This window comes from Canis lupus, chromosome 21 (assembly GCF_011100685.1).
Source record: "Canis lupus familiaris isolate Mischka breed German Shepherd chromosome 21, alternate assembly UU_Cfam_GSD_1.0, whole genome shotgun sequence".
In the NCBI taxonomy this organism is placed as follows: domain Eukaryota; kingdom Metazoa; phylum Chordata; class Mammalia; order Carnivora; family Canidae; genus Canis; species Canis lupus.
Window position 1 is genome coordinate 44288502 of NC_049242.1, and position 17598 is coordinate 44306099.

At 37.0% G+C, this 17598-nt stretch overlaps 1 long non-coding RNA gene across 1 annotated transcript in view; it reads right to left on the reverse strand.

Annotated features, from left to right (window-relative positions):
* Positions 1 to 4617: 4617 nt before the first annotated feature.
* LOC119864900 overlaps positions 4618 to 17598 on the reverse strand; it is an 80106-nt gene continuing 67125 nt past the window's right edge. Inside the window, exons 3-4 of the long non-coding RNA XR_005375379.1 lie at positions 5391 to 5466; positions 4618 to 4713 (exon numbers count right to left, since the gene is read on the reverse strand). This is a non-coding gene — a long non-coding RNA (uncharacterized LOC119864900). The remainder of the gene's footprint in view (positions 4714 to 5390; positions 5467 to 17598) is intronic.

Below are 17598 nucleotides of genomic sequence, written 5' to 3' on the forward strand. Positions count from 1 at the left end.
AACACCTTGAAATCCAAGAAGTAAAAGGAAGGAAATAATAAATGCAAAAGTAAAATTCATGAAAACAAATCTTGTAGGAAATGATACAATCAAATATTATATTCCTTCTTTAGAAAACTAGTACTGAAATTGCCAAAAATTGACCAAAATATAATTAGTGAAGATATAAATCAACAATATTAGGAACGAAAGGCTATAATTTTATATGCAGTTGAGTTTTTTTTTAATCTTTCAAAATATTTGTATACAACTTAATGCAAAAAATCAACATTGTGGGGACACCTGGGTGGCTTAGCAGTTGAGCGTCTGTCTGCCTTTAGCTCAGGTCATGATCCCAGGTCCAGGGATTGAGTCCTGCATTGGGCTCCTTGTAGGAGCCTGCTTCTCCCTCTGCCTATGTCTCTGCCTGTGTGTGTGTGTGTGTGTGTGTGTGTGTGTGCGTGTGTGTCTCATGAATAAATCTTTAAAAAATTAACATTGTGATATAGTGACTATTTCTTAGAAAAATAGAAATTACCAAAACTTACTTAAGATGAGCGAAAACAGGGAAGTAGTTCAAGCTTAGAGGGTAGGAAAATCCTGAACTTACCTCCTCCAAAGGAAACAACAAATTTACAGCTCCATATGGAATAATTTCCTCTGAAAATGCCTCAAAAAGTATATGAGCAGAACTTCCACAATAAAGGATAGAAGGGCCACATCAAGAGGGATAGGAGAGGCAGAGACACACTCTCACCAAAAACTCTACTCTAGAAATATGGCAACACATAATCAGGAGAGATCTCAAAAATATGAAACTTCTCCAAGGAGCAAAGGATTAGTCCCCACCATCAAGTACCCCACCCTTAGATTCTGTAATGGAGAGATGAGCCCCTGGAAACTTTGGCTTTGAAAACCGTTGGGAGTATGTCCAGGAGAACCAGAGAACTGGAGGGAACAGAGATCCCTCTTTTAAAAGGCTTGGTTCTGGTGGCCAGGGGGGATTGCACTTGTGGATCTCCTTCTACACAAGTTCACTCCTTCAAGACTGGGAGAGAGAGCTCCTTTGCCCTAATACTTAGAAATTAACATAGATAATCAAAATGAGGCATATGATGGGTTCTAAATGAGAGAATAAGACAAAACCTCAGAAAAAGACCTTAATAAAACAGAGATAGGTAATTTACCTGATAAAGAGTTCAGAATAATAGTCATAAAGATGCTCACTGAAGTTGAAAAAAGATGGATGAGTGCACTGAGAACTTCAAGGCAGAGATACAAATATATAAAAGTACCAAACAGAAGTTATAGAGATTATGAAAATATTAACTGACCTGAAAAATATCTTGGACAAGCTCAGTAGCAGACTGGATGAAGCAGGAGAGTGAAATAGCAAGATGGAAGACAGCAATGGAACTCACTAACCCACATAGAACATCAAAAAGAAAAAAATAACTTTAAAAAAAGTAGACGATCCCCTTCAGGGATCTATGGGATAATAGCAAGTTGAATACCATTTGCAAAGAGAAAGGGTCATAGAACTTATTTGGAGAAATGGTGGCTGAAAACTTCTCTAATCTGGGGAAGAGAATAGACATAGAGGCCAAGGAAGTCCAGAGAATTCCAAATAAGATGAACCTAAGGAAAGCCACATCAAGACAATATAATTAAAACGTCCAAAGTTAAAGAAAAAGAGATAATTTTAGAGAAGGAAAAGTAAAAAACAAACTGTTAGGTAGAAAAGAAATGCCATAAGCTGATTTTTCAGCAAAAACTTTACAGGCCAGAAGGAGTGGCATGACGTATTCAAAGCACTGAAAGGAGAAAAACCTAGCTGGGTACAGTATCCTTAGTTGGAAGTTTTTTCAACATCCACCTACTATGAAGGTCAAAAGACAAAAGTAGTAAAATTTATTAAAACTACAATAATTGGCTAAGAGATATACAAAATAAAAAAGATATGAAATGTGCATCAAAAACTTAAGAAGGAGAGTAAAAATGTAGTTTTAGAATGTGTTCAAATTTACATTGTTATCGACTTAACATAGACTGTTATATACATACAACAGTATATATGTGAACCTCACAGTAACCACAAAGAAAAAATTATATCAAATACTTAAAGAAAATGAGAAAAGAATCTAAACATAATACCAAAGAATAGTATCAAAACTAAAGAAAAGAAGGAAAATGGAACAGAAAAGAATTACAAAAATAGCCAACAAACAAATAACAAAATGGCAATAGTACATACCTATCAATAATTACTTTCAGTGTAAATGCATGAAATTCTCTAATCAAAAAGATATACAGTGATTGAATGGATTAAAAAACATGATGCCTGGGATGCCTAGATGGCTCTGTCTGTTAAGCGGGGAACTCTTGATCTCAGTTGACATCTTAAACTCAGGATGGTGTGTTCAAACCCCACACTGGGCTTGGTGCTGGGATGGAGCCTACTTAAACACAAACAAAAAACATGACTCCTCTATATGCTGCCCAGAAGAGGCTCACTTCAGAAGTAAGAACACACAGAGCAAAGCCAAAAAAATGTAGAAGAAAATGTAGGCTGTAACCTCCTTGACATCAGTCTTAGCAACATTTTTGTGTATTTGTTTTTGGATTAGACTCCAAAGGCAAGGGCAAAAAAAGCAAAAACAAATACATGGGGCTGCATCAGACTAGAAAGTTTCTGCACAGCCAAGGAAATCATCAACAAAATGAAAAAGTGGGTTACTGAATGGAAGAAGTTATTTGCAAATCACATATCCAGTAAGAGATTAAATCCAAAATATGTGAAGAACTTGTATAATTCAATAGCAATGATAACAAAAGACCCAAACAATTGAAAACGGGTAAAGGATCTGAATAGATGTTTTTTCCAAAGAAAACATCCAGATGGCTAACTGGCACATGAAGAGATGCTCAACATCACTAATCATCAGAGAAATGCGTATCAAACCAAAATGGAATATCACCTCACATTTGTCAGAATGGGCTATTATCAAAAAGTCAAGAAATAACAAGTGTTGGGTGCCTTGGTGGCTCAGTGGTTGAGTGTCTGCTTTTGGCTCAGGGCATGATCCCGGGGTCCCAGTGTCGAGTCCCACATAGGGCTCCCTGCAGGGAGCCTGCTTCTCCCTCTGCCTGTGTCTCTGCTTCTCTCTGTGTTTCTCTCATGAATAAAAAAATAAAATCTTAAAAAAAAGAGAAATAACAAGTGTTAGGATATGGAGATAAGGAACCCCTTGTACAGTGTTGGTGGGAATGTAAGTTGGTGTGGCCACTATGGAAAACACTGTGGAGGCTTCTCAAAAAATTAAAAATAGAACTACCATGTGATCTAGCAATTCCACTTCTGGTACCTATCCAACTTAAATGAAAACCATAATTCAAAAGCATATATACATATACTTTTTAAAAAAGATTTATTTATTTTAGAGAGAGTGGGAGGAAGGGCAGAGGAAGAGAGAGAATCTTAAGACTCGACGCTGAGCACAGGGCTTGATCTCACAGCCCTGAGATCATGATTTGAGCTGAAACCAAGAGTCAGATGTTTAACTGACTGAGCCACCCAGGTGCCTGAAAAAAGTATATGTACTTCTCTGTTCATTGCAGCTTTATTTACAATAGCCAAGTTATAAAAACAACCTAAGCGTCCATCAATAGATGATTGGATAAAGAAAATGTGATATATATGTAATGGAGTTCTACTTAGCCATAAAAAAGAATGAAATCTTGCCATCTGTAACAACATGGATGGACCTTTAGGGTATTGTGCTAAGTGAAATAAGTCAAAGACAAATACCCCATGATTTATCTTATAAGTGGATCTAAACACAAAACGAAACTCAAGCTCCTACAGAGAACAAACTAGTGGTTTTCAGAGGAGAAGGGCACTTAGGGGTAAAACGAGTCAGGAGGATCAAGAAGTACAAACTTGCAGTTACCCAAAGTCATGGGAATGTAGTGTGCAGCATGGGGAATATAGACAATAATATTGTATTAACATTTTATGATGATAGATGGTAACTGGACTTATGGTTGTCATCAGTTTGCAACGAATATAAATGTTGAATCACTATGTTGCATACATGAAACAACAGAATGTCAATTGCATTTTAAAAAATGGAAAAAAAGATGAGATCAGTGAAAAGCAAAATATATATCAATATTATCACCAAATTGGTTAACCGTTAGCTAGATCTACACTGAAAGTCCACAATATATTTTTATCCAGACCTCATTTGAATCCAATTTTATATTTAGGAAAGTTATCATTTATATCTAAAAACCTCAATCAAATATTTGTTCACCAGAGAGACTTCCATAATTGCAGGAGACAGTTCTCTTTCCAACAAATACAAGCATTTTGACTTTAAGCAAATCACTTAACCTGGCTAAATTTACTCACTTTCGGTAGCTAATTCCATAAGATTACTGTATAGATTTTCTGAGATTAACACAAGTAAAGCATTTAACCCTGATTTATAGTAAAAGTGCATCAATTCATAACCAGTATTACTGCATCTAATGGAGAATTAATTGGTAACTAATAATATTCTCTCCTCTGTGCTCCCGTTGTGCAGTCTCTTTTACATTTAACACAAATAATTATACTTGATCATTTTCTATATTTACCTTTCCCACTATATTTAGCTCCTCAAAGGCAAGGCAGAGACTCATTTTTAATTTCTCTGATTCTAGCAATGGGCAGTCAGTATTTCTTCATTACTAAAGGAATAAAATAAGTAATCAACCAATTACTCCATCTATGTACCCATCAGATGGCTATAGTAGGTGGAAAATCATGCATTATTTGGCTTTACTTTGCATATTAATAAAAACATGAATATATTAATATTTTTGAGGTATTAAGTGAAAACTTATTTGATGAAAACAAGTTTTGCAAATATAGTCTTATGCTGAGACTAAACACTCTTGTACATTGAGCTAAATTTTATTTTACAGTATGTGTATATATTTGTATAGTTTTAAATAAACCTATAAAGTACATATATGACTATATATAATGTATGCAAATATATATTTGTTTTGTACACACAACCCTAAATATGCAACATAATATATAAATACAAAAACAAAGCTTTACATATTCAAAAGCATATTAAAATATTTTAATAATATATAAAAACTGTAAATACATAAATATTTAATATATAAATATAAATACATATGTATTTAGGAAAAAAAATATATATACATATGTATTTAGGAAAATATATATATAATTTTTTTAGTATTTATTTCCTGCTTCCAGGAGACGATTTGAAGCATTTAACAATAAAATATAGATACTGATTGGTGCTATTAAAAAGAATTAGGTAGTGATGAGGTCAGAATTCTTGTATCAGAAATACAGATTAAGATGAGTTTTATTAAACATTTACCTTTGGGCCACTTGAAGGTAACGTGCAACGCCCATTTTGCTCATCTTCTCTCACCTTGACTTCCTTGAAGTTTGCCCTGAAAAACACGTTGTGGCACAAGAGAATCATTTGAGGTAGAATGTCCATCTCAGGTGCTGTTCTGGGAGTGCTGACTGAATAGATATATCTTGTTTGAATTAGCCTGCAGGCAGTCTGATTTCATTGAATCTAGTCTGGCCACCATAATTGTCTCAGAATTCATGTTTTAATGTCTCTTTTTCTTGAATGAGGTATCCCTAATGGCTATCATTAAGTTCATTTTGTAATTCCTTTTTTCCTCTAACTTATCAGTCAGGCAACATTGGTATACCTAGGTAGTGAAGATCTGGGGTTGAGTTGCTTTAAACATTGCAATCTCTGGCCCCACTGAAGGAACCTTGGGGCTCTTAACCACTACCCTAAGTTATTCTGTGTTTAAGAGACTATATACGGAGCAGTAAGAAGTTGTTCTTTATTGTTTTAAATACATGGAGGGCTTATGGTTAAGAGGGGGAAGTCACATGTAAAACTGTATTTGTGTAGATAGAACAGTGTTTTTTTGCTTAGATTATGTGTTTACTTGAAGTGACTTGAGTGCCTCCTATTTTCCATGAACAAGCCCTCCTTTCCCTATGCATCTGGTGGTGTGTAATAGACTTAATCCTCTTTGTATTAAAACTCAAATATTCTCTATTCTTTATTTTTTAAAATTTTTTTTCTATTCTTTTTTTAAAAAAAGATTTAATTTATTTATTCATGAGAGACAGAGAGAGAGAGAAAGAGAGGCAGAGACACAGGCAGAGGGAGAAGCAGGCTCTCTGCAGGAGCCTAATGTGGGACTTGATCCCAGACCCCAGGATCACACCCTGAGTCAAAGACAGGTGCTTAATTGCTGAGACACCCAGGGAGTCCCTATTCTCTATTCTTTTTTATTTTATCCAAATGATCCAACTCCTGCTGCATCCCATTCTAGTAACTTATCTCCTATTTCCCCAGGGTTGAATCCGGTAACACCCTCTGGAGGGGATGATCACTGTTCAAGGCAAAGCTAGGCTGAGTCTCCTCCCCATTCTAAATGTTGGTTGGGCACCTAACCCTTGCTTGTTCCACTTCAGTCATGGGAGCCAACCATCTGCCTAATCCTTTCGAGGCAGTTCCACACAGAAGGCATATTGAACCTCCATGGCTGTGGAATAATTATCCTCAATTCCTCTGAAATCCATTCTAATGATCCTATGTCGTCCTGGTAGGCTTGCAGAAAAGCGCTCATGGAGCACTTTCTACACAAAACAGCTCTCCCTTCTATCCCCACTCAGAATCAGATATATGTCTCTTGTGCCCTCAAATCCCTTAGAGTTCCTGTCATTTTGGTCTTAAGTGATTTGGGTGCATAATCCTCTCCTCTTAGTGGAGAGTTCTTTATGACAGAAAACATATCTTAGCTGTATTTATATTCTCAACAGTCAGCAGCGTTGGTCCTCAGCAGATGTGGTCATTCTGAGTCGACATTGAATGGATACATGCATGCATGAACTGACTTCTTAGCCTTTTCTTTACAAATAGCTTTTTTTTTTTTTTTTTTTTTAATGACGGATTTTGGAGCATCTGGCTGGCTTAGTCAGTTAAATGTCTGACTTCATTTTGGCTGAGGTCATGATCCTCAGGATTGTGAGATTGAGCCCCATGCTGGGCATGAAGCCAGTTTAAGATTCTCTCTCTCCCTTCCTCTGCACCCTTCTCCTCTAAAAAAAAAAAAAAAAAAAAAAAAAAGGATAGATTTTTGCCTCTTCCAAATCATAACTTACTTAGAAATGAGAGGTTCCAAATGAGTTGTTACTTTTTTTTCCCTTGGCATGAAAATCTCAGCTCTTCATGTAAAGTGAAAACCCCAATAGGATTGACAACTTATTCTTGCTAAATGCGCACACTCGTCTAGGATTGTTAGCCTTCTCATTTGTTCATTCTGGTGAGTGAGGTTAGGAGGAGCAAGCAGTATGTTAAGGCATGAAGAAGCAGCACTGAATTGTAGAGTAATAACCATAAATTACTGCAACTCCGGGATTTGGAAATTAATGGGGGGAGGGGTTAAACACGAATTACATCCATTAGTGCCACAGAGGCTTTTTATTGCCATTTTCTACCCTTTTCCTAGAATGCCTATCATTCAGGGGCATCATAATTAGATCCCACTGAAAATGAGGAGAATAAAAAAAAGGACTTTCAGAAACTGGAATAGCATCCTCTACATACAACTGTTTATATTATTTTCCTATGGACACTGCTTTTTTTGTATTATCTACATAATTTTTTACTATGACATCAGATTTTGTTGCATTTGGGCTCCTACATAAGCCAAAAGGGATGGCGAAGCAATCTATCGTTCTTAACATTTCAGGCCAATAATATATTTACTGAATAAAATCCAAAAACTTGGAACAAAGATGTGCTTTGTTCTTCACAAATTGAAATGGAGTGTAAGTGGTTTCTGCAGAAATCAAGGTAAAGCCCAGAGGAGAAGCCTCTAATAGTCACAGTGTCTCTGGAGTCTGATTTTAACGTCTTTTGTCTGTACCATGGAGCCACTGTCTTACCCAGGAGCTAGGAAAATGACTACTTCCATCCTTGGTGCATACTCAGCACCTTTTTTGTCCTATCTTCATTGTTTGCTCCGAGTCTTTTTAAATTTAGGAACATGTCTATCCTGCCCACTAATTTGTTAGCTCCTTGGAGGGCAGAGGGCAAGCCTATTTCACATGTATGCACATTTTTGAGGCTTTGGTTTATTAGTCGTGTAAGAAATTCATCATGTTCTAATTAAAAATGTACAATGTGCGACAAATGCTTAATTATGGTACATTTATACCTATTCAGGTCTTTAAACATGAAGTTCAACATAACAAATCTGCACTTCTTTGTCTTGAGCTCTGTATTAATTTTCTTTTGCTGCCTGGCAAATTACCACTAGCTTAGTGGCTTAAAACAACACAAAATTATTATCTCACAGTTTCTGTGGCTCAAGAATCTGGCACAGTGTCACTTTTTACTGGGTATTTCATGAGGACATCCTCTTTAGCAATGAATCCAGTTTTCAATACCCCTCTTGCACTAACCTGAGCTCCTGAACATATTAAACCTAGGAATTTATTCTGCTCGTTGCTTCTTGGTCAGAAACACAAACCAAATTTCAACCCAATTAATAATTGAAAAAATAGCTAAGTGAATGATAATTTCCATTTTTTGAGTCATTACTCTTTTTCAGATCCTTTGCTGAGCATTTTATATATATTATACCTTTTCTCAAAATAAGGAAACTGAAGGGTTTTCATCATTTGCTTAAGTCCCACAGCCAGAAATAATTAGAGTCTGAATTGAAATCTGAGGGCCTCAGAAACCAAACTTCTGCTCTAATGATATTTTTAATCTCTTCTTAGGATTTTTCCATTTTACTAACTATCAAGAAACCTATTCTATCCTATATCATTCCTCAGACTCCCAGATATGCAATCAGATTAACTTCTGGATAACTTGATAAATTAAAGTTGGCTGCTTTGATTTAAACATATTTATGCATAAAATATAATGATAAACTTAAATGCTCTTAACCAGTATTTGATGCATCAATTATTAGTTATTTGGCAAGTTAAAAGTATTTAAGCTTATCATTTATATTTTTACGCATGGATATATTTAAAAACTCAGAACCTAAAGTTAACTTTGAATTTAGCATTGTCATTGAAAATATGTAATATTCATTTATATATATATGAAGTAATAAAGATGATTATTACATCATTATTGTCATCATGGTCACCAGAAGGTAAGCTCTACTCTCTGTTTGATATGGTGCTAGTTTTTACATAGATTTTCCATAGATTACTTAAGTCATTTAAGTGTCATAAAGATTTTCAAAATAAATATTAGTGTGGCTCATTTTATTGATGAGGAAACTAAGACTCAGAAAGGTTAAAGAACTTGCTGAAAGTCCTGTCATTAGCAAATATTAAAGCTGGAATTCGAACTTCCTACTTCTTTCAAATATTTTTTGCCATCTTCATAAAATTAACATACATTTGTGATCTGGACCAGGACCATTACCCTTCTTTAGTATTTTTACCAGGGCTTAGCATGGTGTTCTCTAAATCTTTGGTAACCAAGAAATACCTGTTCAAAAGCTTAGAGGCTGAAACTTCATAGAAATTCATCTTGAAGAGAAAAAAAAAAAAAAACAACTCAGAGAAAACTACAGAATATTCATATCACTTATTTCCATAAAGTATGTTTTGAAAAAAGTTGGAGAATGCATCCCAGCAAAGTTTATAACAGTATGTTGGCAATACCAACTCTGGCTGTTGTCTTAGAGGAGAAATGCTGAAAAACTTGCATCCAGAAAACTAAAATTGTTGATGTACTTTGACAATTGTCTTCAATCAAGGAATGGCTTTCATTAATAAAATCATAAATGCACCTTTCTACAATACTATGCTAATGGAAAGAACAGGAAGAACAGGAAGGAATGATCACCCCAAACTGGAAAACTTTGACATAAGTACACTAGGAAAACTCAGCCAGCAACAGGACATACTTCACCTAGTTGCTCTAATGTTTTGTAAGGAATTGACTTGGAAGTCCTCCTGCTTAGCTAAGTAGGCATATTTGGGTGCAGTGAGCTGTTTCAAGCAAGCCATTTCAATTATGCAAGAGTATAAACTACTTTAGAATTACATTGTAAACAGCATTTTCAATCTTGTATTGCAATTATACACTGAATGCAGAATCAAATCAGAATATAGAAATCCCAAAGACTGCTGGCAGAAATAAAAAAAAGGGACCTGATTCTCTAAACAAGGGCACAATTTCCCAGCAGCTGGCTTGGCTTCCCCAGAAGCCACTCAGTTAAGTTCTTGCTGCACAGGCAAGTTCCACAGAACAACCCATTCATGAAAAAACCCTGGCACTGAATATGTCCATTAGTTATAACTTTTTTCCCCATTCTTAGAATTAACTCTTAACACAGAGTAGCAGAGCATAAGAAGGAACAGTGGTGATGTGACCAAAAGGGCATTTGCATCTATCATTCTGGGTGCCAGTCAGGGGTCTGGCACCTAAAGGAGCTTTGAGGAGCACAGCCGGGAGATGTGGGGGGCTGTCATCAACATCGAGACCAAGGGGGATGGGATTGTCATGTGGATGAGGGAGGCAGAGAACCAGGTGGTCATGCTGCACATTGGGTGGGTCTGCAAGGAGTGCCTGGGCCTCTCCACAAAGATCATCATTGGGTGCCAAGCCCATGCAGACACTGCCACCAAGAGCAATTTGGCCAAGAATAAGATTGAAGTGTGATGAGACCTTGGCACCACCCTCCATTCAGCTGCCCCTAAGCCTCTCCCTGCTGTGTGTGTAAGGGGGTGCCCGAGTGAGTATGATCATTTTTTTTCCAATCATCATCCACTTTATTCAGACACCTGAGCGAACTGCCCTCCCCATGAGGCTAGCGACAGTCTCCTCTGCATTTCATTCTTCACAGGAAAAACTCCCATCATTCTCCAGGTCCATGCACAAAGGAAACATTTAGGACTTTTTCCATTTGGTGCAGAGACGTTGGCTCAGCCAATCAGCACTGCTTCATCCACAACGTGCCGGTTTCCTACCCCTACCCCTACCCCTACCCCCTCTCCCCTTAAGGCTGCAAAGGTTACAGCAGTAACTTTTAAAATCTACTCACTGTAGGAGAAACACGGTGAGACACTCTTTAATTTATATCTAAAAATAAAAAATAAATAATGAGGTTCTTAAACAGGATGCCTGTCTCTAACTAAGTCAGAAGAGGACTAGACCAGCCTGGGCGTACAATGAGAGGTTAGGAGGTACTGAGAAATGGGTAGAGTCTCTCCTCCCTTGAAATTTCTTGCAGGTTCAAGTTATTCAGTAGATCAAGGCCCCAGCTGGGACACACCTTAGGTGCAAGGCGTGAGCAGTGACCAGCAGACCAGGACACTGTGACACACCTGATTTCTTTTTCTACTACAATTTTTATTTTTTTACTTGGAGAAAAGTGTGTTATGCAGTATTTGAAATTTCTCCTTTTCTTTTTTTAAATTTTTTAAACTTTGAATTCAATTTGCCAACAACCAGTGCTCATCTCATCATGTGACCTCCCTAATGCCTGTCACTCAATTACCCCATCCCTCGACCCTCCTCCCCTTCTGCAACCCTTTGTCTGTCTTCCAGAGTTAGGAGTTTCTCATGATTTGTCTTCCTTTCTAATTTTTCCCCTCTCAGTTCCCCTCCTATTCCATATAGTCCCTTTCGCTATTCCTTATATTCCCCATATGAGTGAAACTATATGATGATTGTCTTTCTCTGACTAACTTATTTCACTCAGCCTAAGACCCTCCAGTTCCTTCCACATTAATGTAAATGGTAGGTATTCATCCTTTCTGATGGCTGAGTAATATTCCATTGTATGTATAGATGACATCTTCAACCATTCATCTGTTGAAGGACATCGTGGCTTTTTCTAGTCTTTCTTGGATACTAGCCCTTTATCTGATGTGTCATTTGCAAATATCTTCTCCCATCTGTAGGTTGTCTTTTAGTTTTGTTGACTATTTCTTTTGCTGCGCAGAAGCTTTTTAATCTTGATTAAGTCCCAATAGTTCATTTTTGCTTTTGTTTCCCTTGCCTTTAGAGATGTATCTTGCAAGAAGTTGCTGTGGCCAAGTTCAGAAAGGGTGTTGCTTGTGTTCTCCTTTAGGATTTTGATGGATTCTTGTCTCACATTTAGATCTTTCATCCATTTTGAGTTTATTTTTGTGTCTGGTGTAAGAGAATGGCCTAGTTTCATTCTTCTGCACGTGGCTGTCCAATTTTCCCAGCACCATTGATTGAAGAGACTGTCCTTTTTCCAGTGGATAGTCTTTCCTGCTTTGTTGAATATTAGTTGACTATAGAGTTGAGGGTCCATTTCTGGGTTCTCTATTCTGTTCTATTGATCTATGTGTCTGTCTTTGTGCCAGTACCACACTGTCTTGACCGCAGTTTTGTAGCACAACCTGAAATCTGGCATTGTGATTCCCCCAGCTCTGGTTTTCTTTTTCAATATTCCCCTGGCTATTCGGGGTCTTTTCTGATTCCATACGAATCTTAGGATTATTTGTTCCAACCATGTGAAGAAGGTTCGTGGTATTTTGATAGGGATTGCATTGAACATGTACATTACCCTGGGTAACATAGGCATTTTCACAATATTTATTCTTCCAATCCATGAGCATGGAATGTTTTTCCATCTCTTTGTGTCTTCTTCTATTTCTTTCATAAGTGTTCTGTAGTTTTTAGGGTATAGGTCCTTTACCTCTTTGGTTAGGTTTATTCCTAAGTATCTTATGCTTTTGGGTACAATTGTAAATGGGATTGACTCCTTAATTTCTCTTTCTTCAGTCTTAATTGTTAGTGTATAGAAATGCCACTGATTTCTATGCATTGATTTTTGTCTCCTGCCACATTGCTGAATTGCTGTATGAGTTCTAGCAATCTTGAGGTGGAATCTTTTGGATTTTCTATGTATAGTATCATGTCATCTGTGAAGAGGGAGAGTGTGACTTCTTTGCCAATTTGAATGCCTTTTAATTCTTTCTGTCGCCTGATTGCTGAGGCCAGGACTTCTAGTACTATGTTGAACAGCAGTGGTGCGAGTAGGCATCCCTGTCATGTTCCTGACCTTAGGGGAAAAGCTCTCCGTTTTTCCCCATTGAGAGTGATATTTGCTGTGGACAAATGTCTGTGTGACTTTTCATAGATGGTTCTTATGATATTGAGAAATGTTCCCTCTATCCCCACATTTTGGAAAGTTTTAATCAGGAATGAATGCTATATTTTGTCAAATGCTTTCTCTGCATTTATTGAGAGTATCATATGGTTCTTGTCTTTTTTTTTTTATTGACGTGATCTCTCATGTTGATTGTTTTATGAATGTTGAACCACCTTTTGCATCCCAGGGATAAGTTCCACTTGGTTATGGTGAATAATCCTCTTAATGTACTGTTGGATCCTATTGGCTAGTATCTTGGTCAGAATTTTTGCATCCGTGTTCATCAGAGATATTTGTCTATAACTCTCCTTTTTGGTGAGGTCTTTGTCTGGTTTTTGGATCAGAGTAATGCTAGCCTCATAGAATGAGTTTGGAAGTATTCCTTGTCTATCTTATTAATTTTTTCAAAGAAACAGCTCCTGGTTCCAATGACCTGTTCTACTGTTCTCTGATTTCTATTTCATTAAGTTCTGTTCTAATTTTTATTATTTCTCTTCTTCTGCTTGGTTTAGACTTTATTTGCTGTTCTTTTTACAGTTCCTTTAGGTGTAAGTTTGCCTTGTGTATTTGAGATTTTTCCAATTTTCTGAGGGAGGCTTGTATTGAGATGTATTTCCCTCTTAGGACTGCCTTTGCTGTATCCCAAAGACTGAACAGTTGTGCTTTCATTTTCATTAGTTTCCATGAATCTTTTTAATTATTCTCTAATTTTCTGGTTGGCCCATTCATCTTTTAGTAGGATGCTCTTTAACCTCCATGTGTTTGAATTCCTTCCAAATTTCTTCTTGTAATTGAGTTCTAGTTTCAAAGCATTATGGTCTGAAAATATGTAGGGAATAACCCCAATCTTTTGGTACCAGTTGAGACCTGATTTGTGACCCAATATGTGGTCTATTCTGGAGAAAGAAAGTTCCATGTGCCCTGGAGGAGAATGTGCATTCACTTGCATTAGGATGAAATGTTCTGTATATATCTGTGAAATCCATTTGGTACAGTGTGCCATTCAAGGCCTTTGTTTCTTTGGTGGTATTCTGCTTAGAATATCTGTCCTTTGCTGAGAATGCCATGTCGAAGTCTCCTACTATTAATGTATTATTACCTATGTATCTTTTTACTTTGGTTATTAATTGGTTGATATAATTGGCCATTTCCACATTAGGGGCATTAATATTCATAATTGTTAGGTCTTCTTGTTGGGTAGACACTTTAAGTATGATATAGTGTCCCTCTTCATCTCTTACTACAGTCTTTGGTTTAAAATCTAACTTATATGATATGAGGATTGCTACTTCAGCTTTCTTTTGAGGATATTTGCATGGTAAATGGTTCTCCATCCCCTCATTTTCAGTCTGAAGGTGTTCTTAGTCTCAAATGAGTCTCTTGTAGCCAGAATACAGATGGGTCTTGCTTTTTGTCCAATCTGATACCTGGTGTCTTTTGACTGGATCATTTGCCCCATTCATGTTCAGAGTAACTATTGAAGGATATGAATTTAGACTCATAATATTACCTCTCCAGTCCCTGTTTCAGCAGATTGTTTCTTTGGGTTCCCTCTTCACTTACAGTGTCCTCCTTAATATTTCTTGTAGAGCTGGTTTGATGGTTACATATTCTTTCAGTTTCTGTCTATCCTGGAAGCTCTTTGTCTCTCCTTCTATTCTGAATGATGATGTTGTTGTTGTTGTTGTTTTGCCTTTATTTCCTTTATTATTATTTTTCCACAAATTAAGTCAGAGGCTAAAAACATAGGACCCAGAGACCTCCTCACATGGTCCAGGCAAGGGTCAAGGGTAGATGTCAACAGATGTCCCCATGTATCACTGTGAGCCTGGCCCTCTGCCAGGCACTGGTGGAGCTCCCTTTAGGTGCCATTGCCCCTGAAGAAGAGTGCTGTGTGGCCACAGAGGGCAGCAGCCACTGCTGCCTGAGATAGAAACATTTAAACATTTAAGGGTGCAAAGGAGTTTGCCAGTGAGGTCAGGGTGGCCAAAACCTGGCCTCAGCTGCTGCTGCTTGCATGTATTCTGGGTGGTTCCTGAGTTCAGAGGTAGTAGCCACATGGCTCTGAGCCCTGAGGGCCTAAGGCCCAGTGATGTATTTTTTAATGTAATAAACTTTTATTAAGCAAAAAAATGTGGGCTCAGCCCCTGCCTCTATACAATAGGGATAATATTACTACCTATTTCTGAGGATTATATTAAGTAAGAAAAGTTATAAAATATGAAAAGATCTTATCTCAGTGCTTGAAAGCATAATTCCTCAACAAATATTAATTGCTCCTAGAACTGACTTCCAGAATAGTGGTATGAGAAGTTTCATTGAGCTCCTGAGAGAAACAATGAAAAATATTTTTATTAAGATCACTTTGTAAATCCATTTTAAAAGTTGAAATGAAAACACTAATTCAAAAATATATATGCACCCATGTTTGTTGCAGCACTATTTACAATAGCCAAAGTACGGAAACCATTAATAGATGAATGGATAAAGAAAATGTGGTACATATATAAATGGAATATTACCCACCCATAAAAAGAATGAGATCTGCCATTTGTGACAACATGGATGGACCTTGAGGGCATTATGCTAAGTGAAATAGTCCGAGAAAGACAAATACCCTATAATCTGACTTATATGTGGAATTAACAACAAAACAAGGCACACCTGGATGGCTTAGCAGTTGAGCATCTGCCTTTGACTCAGGGCATGATCCCAGAGTTCTGGGATCAAGTCCCACATTGAGCTCCCCACAGGTTACCTGCTTCTCCTTCAGTCTATGTCTCTGCCCCTCTCTCTTTGTGTCTCTCATGAATAAATAAAGTATTAAAAAAAATAAAACAAAACAAAACAAAAAACAAACTCATAGAAACAGAAAATAGATTGGCGTCACCAGAGGCAGGGAGCAAAGGGTAGGCAAATGAATGAAGGGAGTCAAGAGCTACCAACTTTCAATTTATAAAATAAGTAAGTAATGGAGATATAACATACAGTGTGATGACTATAGTTAATAATGTTGTATTGCATATTTGAAACTTGCTAAGAGAGTAGATCTTAAAAGTCTTCACTTTAAACATATCTCTTATAGTTTCTTTGGACCCGTAGAAAAGAGGTATAATGCCTCAACCCCTCAGATTTATCCTATCTACTTGTGGATAACAGTATGAGTCTCAGAGTTTCATGGGTTCAAATAATATCTCCACCACTTACCACTTTGATTCTAGAAAACAAATGGAGATCTAGGGCCCATCTCTTTGTTATTCTGAGGGAGTGGAAGGTTGGACATTAATGGCTACTACCTTAGCAGCAACACGGGGTTGTACCATGGCTGAGCTTGCAGTCAGAAGAGGACCAAGGGGAAGAATTTATTTATGTAGCTTATTCACAGAAGTGTCCAACAAACAATGGACAACAAGCACTCCTAGGAGCATTGTGTAGCAGAGAAAACAATAGTAATGGTAGTAACGGCTAAGGACTAAGAACTGCCTCCTCTTCTGTTTTTCCAGAATAGTAAGCTCCAGGATTCTTATGAAAACACAAAGGTAATGAGAACCCTAAAATTATCTTTATTGAATAAAGAAATATGATGTTTCTATGTCTGGAGTTCACCAAACAAAATCCTACCTTATAATTAGCGATCTTCACATGTGGCTTCCTTCTGTGTCCTATTGCTTGTGCTGAAGATCTCTAGTATCTGGTCTCAACCAGGGAGTGTATCAGATTCCCCCTCTGTTGCAATGCCCACATAAGAACATGAGGTTGCGAGGCACAGATAATTATTTTCCGTTCTTATGCTCCTTTCTTTCCTCCCTCTCCATTTCCTACCCACTAAATCTCTATTCACCTTTCTTTTCTAGAATTATGGTATTTATTTTAATAATTACAAACATCCTAAAACTTTCAGGTCCTACAGTATGAATAAAACTCAGACATTCTCTCCCTATTTCAGAAAAATTCAGATGAGGGGCTACACCACAAGGTATGGGATCTCACTGCCCAAGGGGTTGCCAAAGTGACCAGACTACACAATCCAGAACTGCAAAGGATTTAGCTTCCCATTAGGGTAAACATTATTTTTCAAAGGTTTTCTAATTAGATAAAATTTTGGAAATATTGGTCTATGTACAATTCTCTATTTGTAAAAAAGCAAAAAAGAAAAAAAATCTCTATTTGTGTGTATATATATATATATATATATATACCAACAGAAAACACTTTTCTAATAAACACATATGCACACATTTCACAGGTACATACCTGAGTGGATTATTGAGGCAATTATCAGATTAATGGAAAATCTTCTGCAAATCTAATATTTCATGGGAAATTGTTCCTATGGACTTGTGGAAAGGAAAGTCATATGAACCATGCATTTTAAAGTCACTT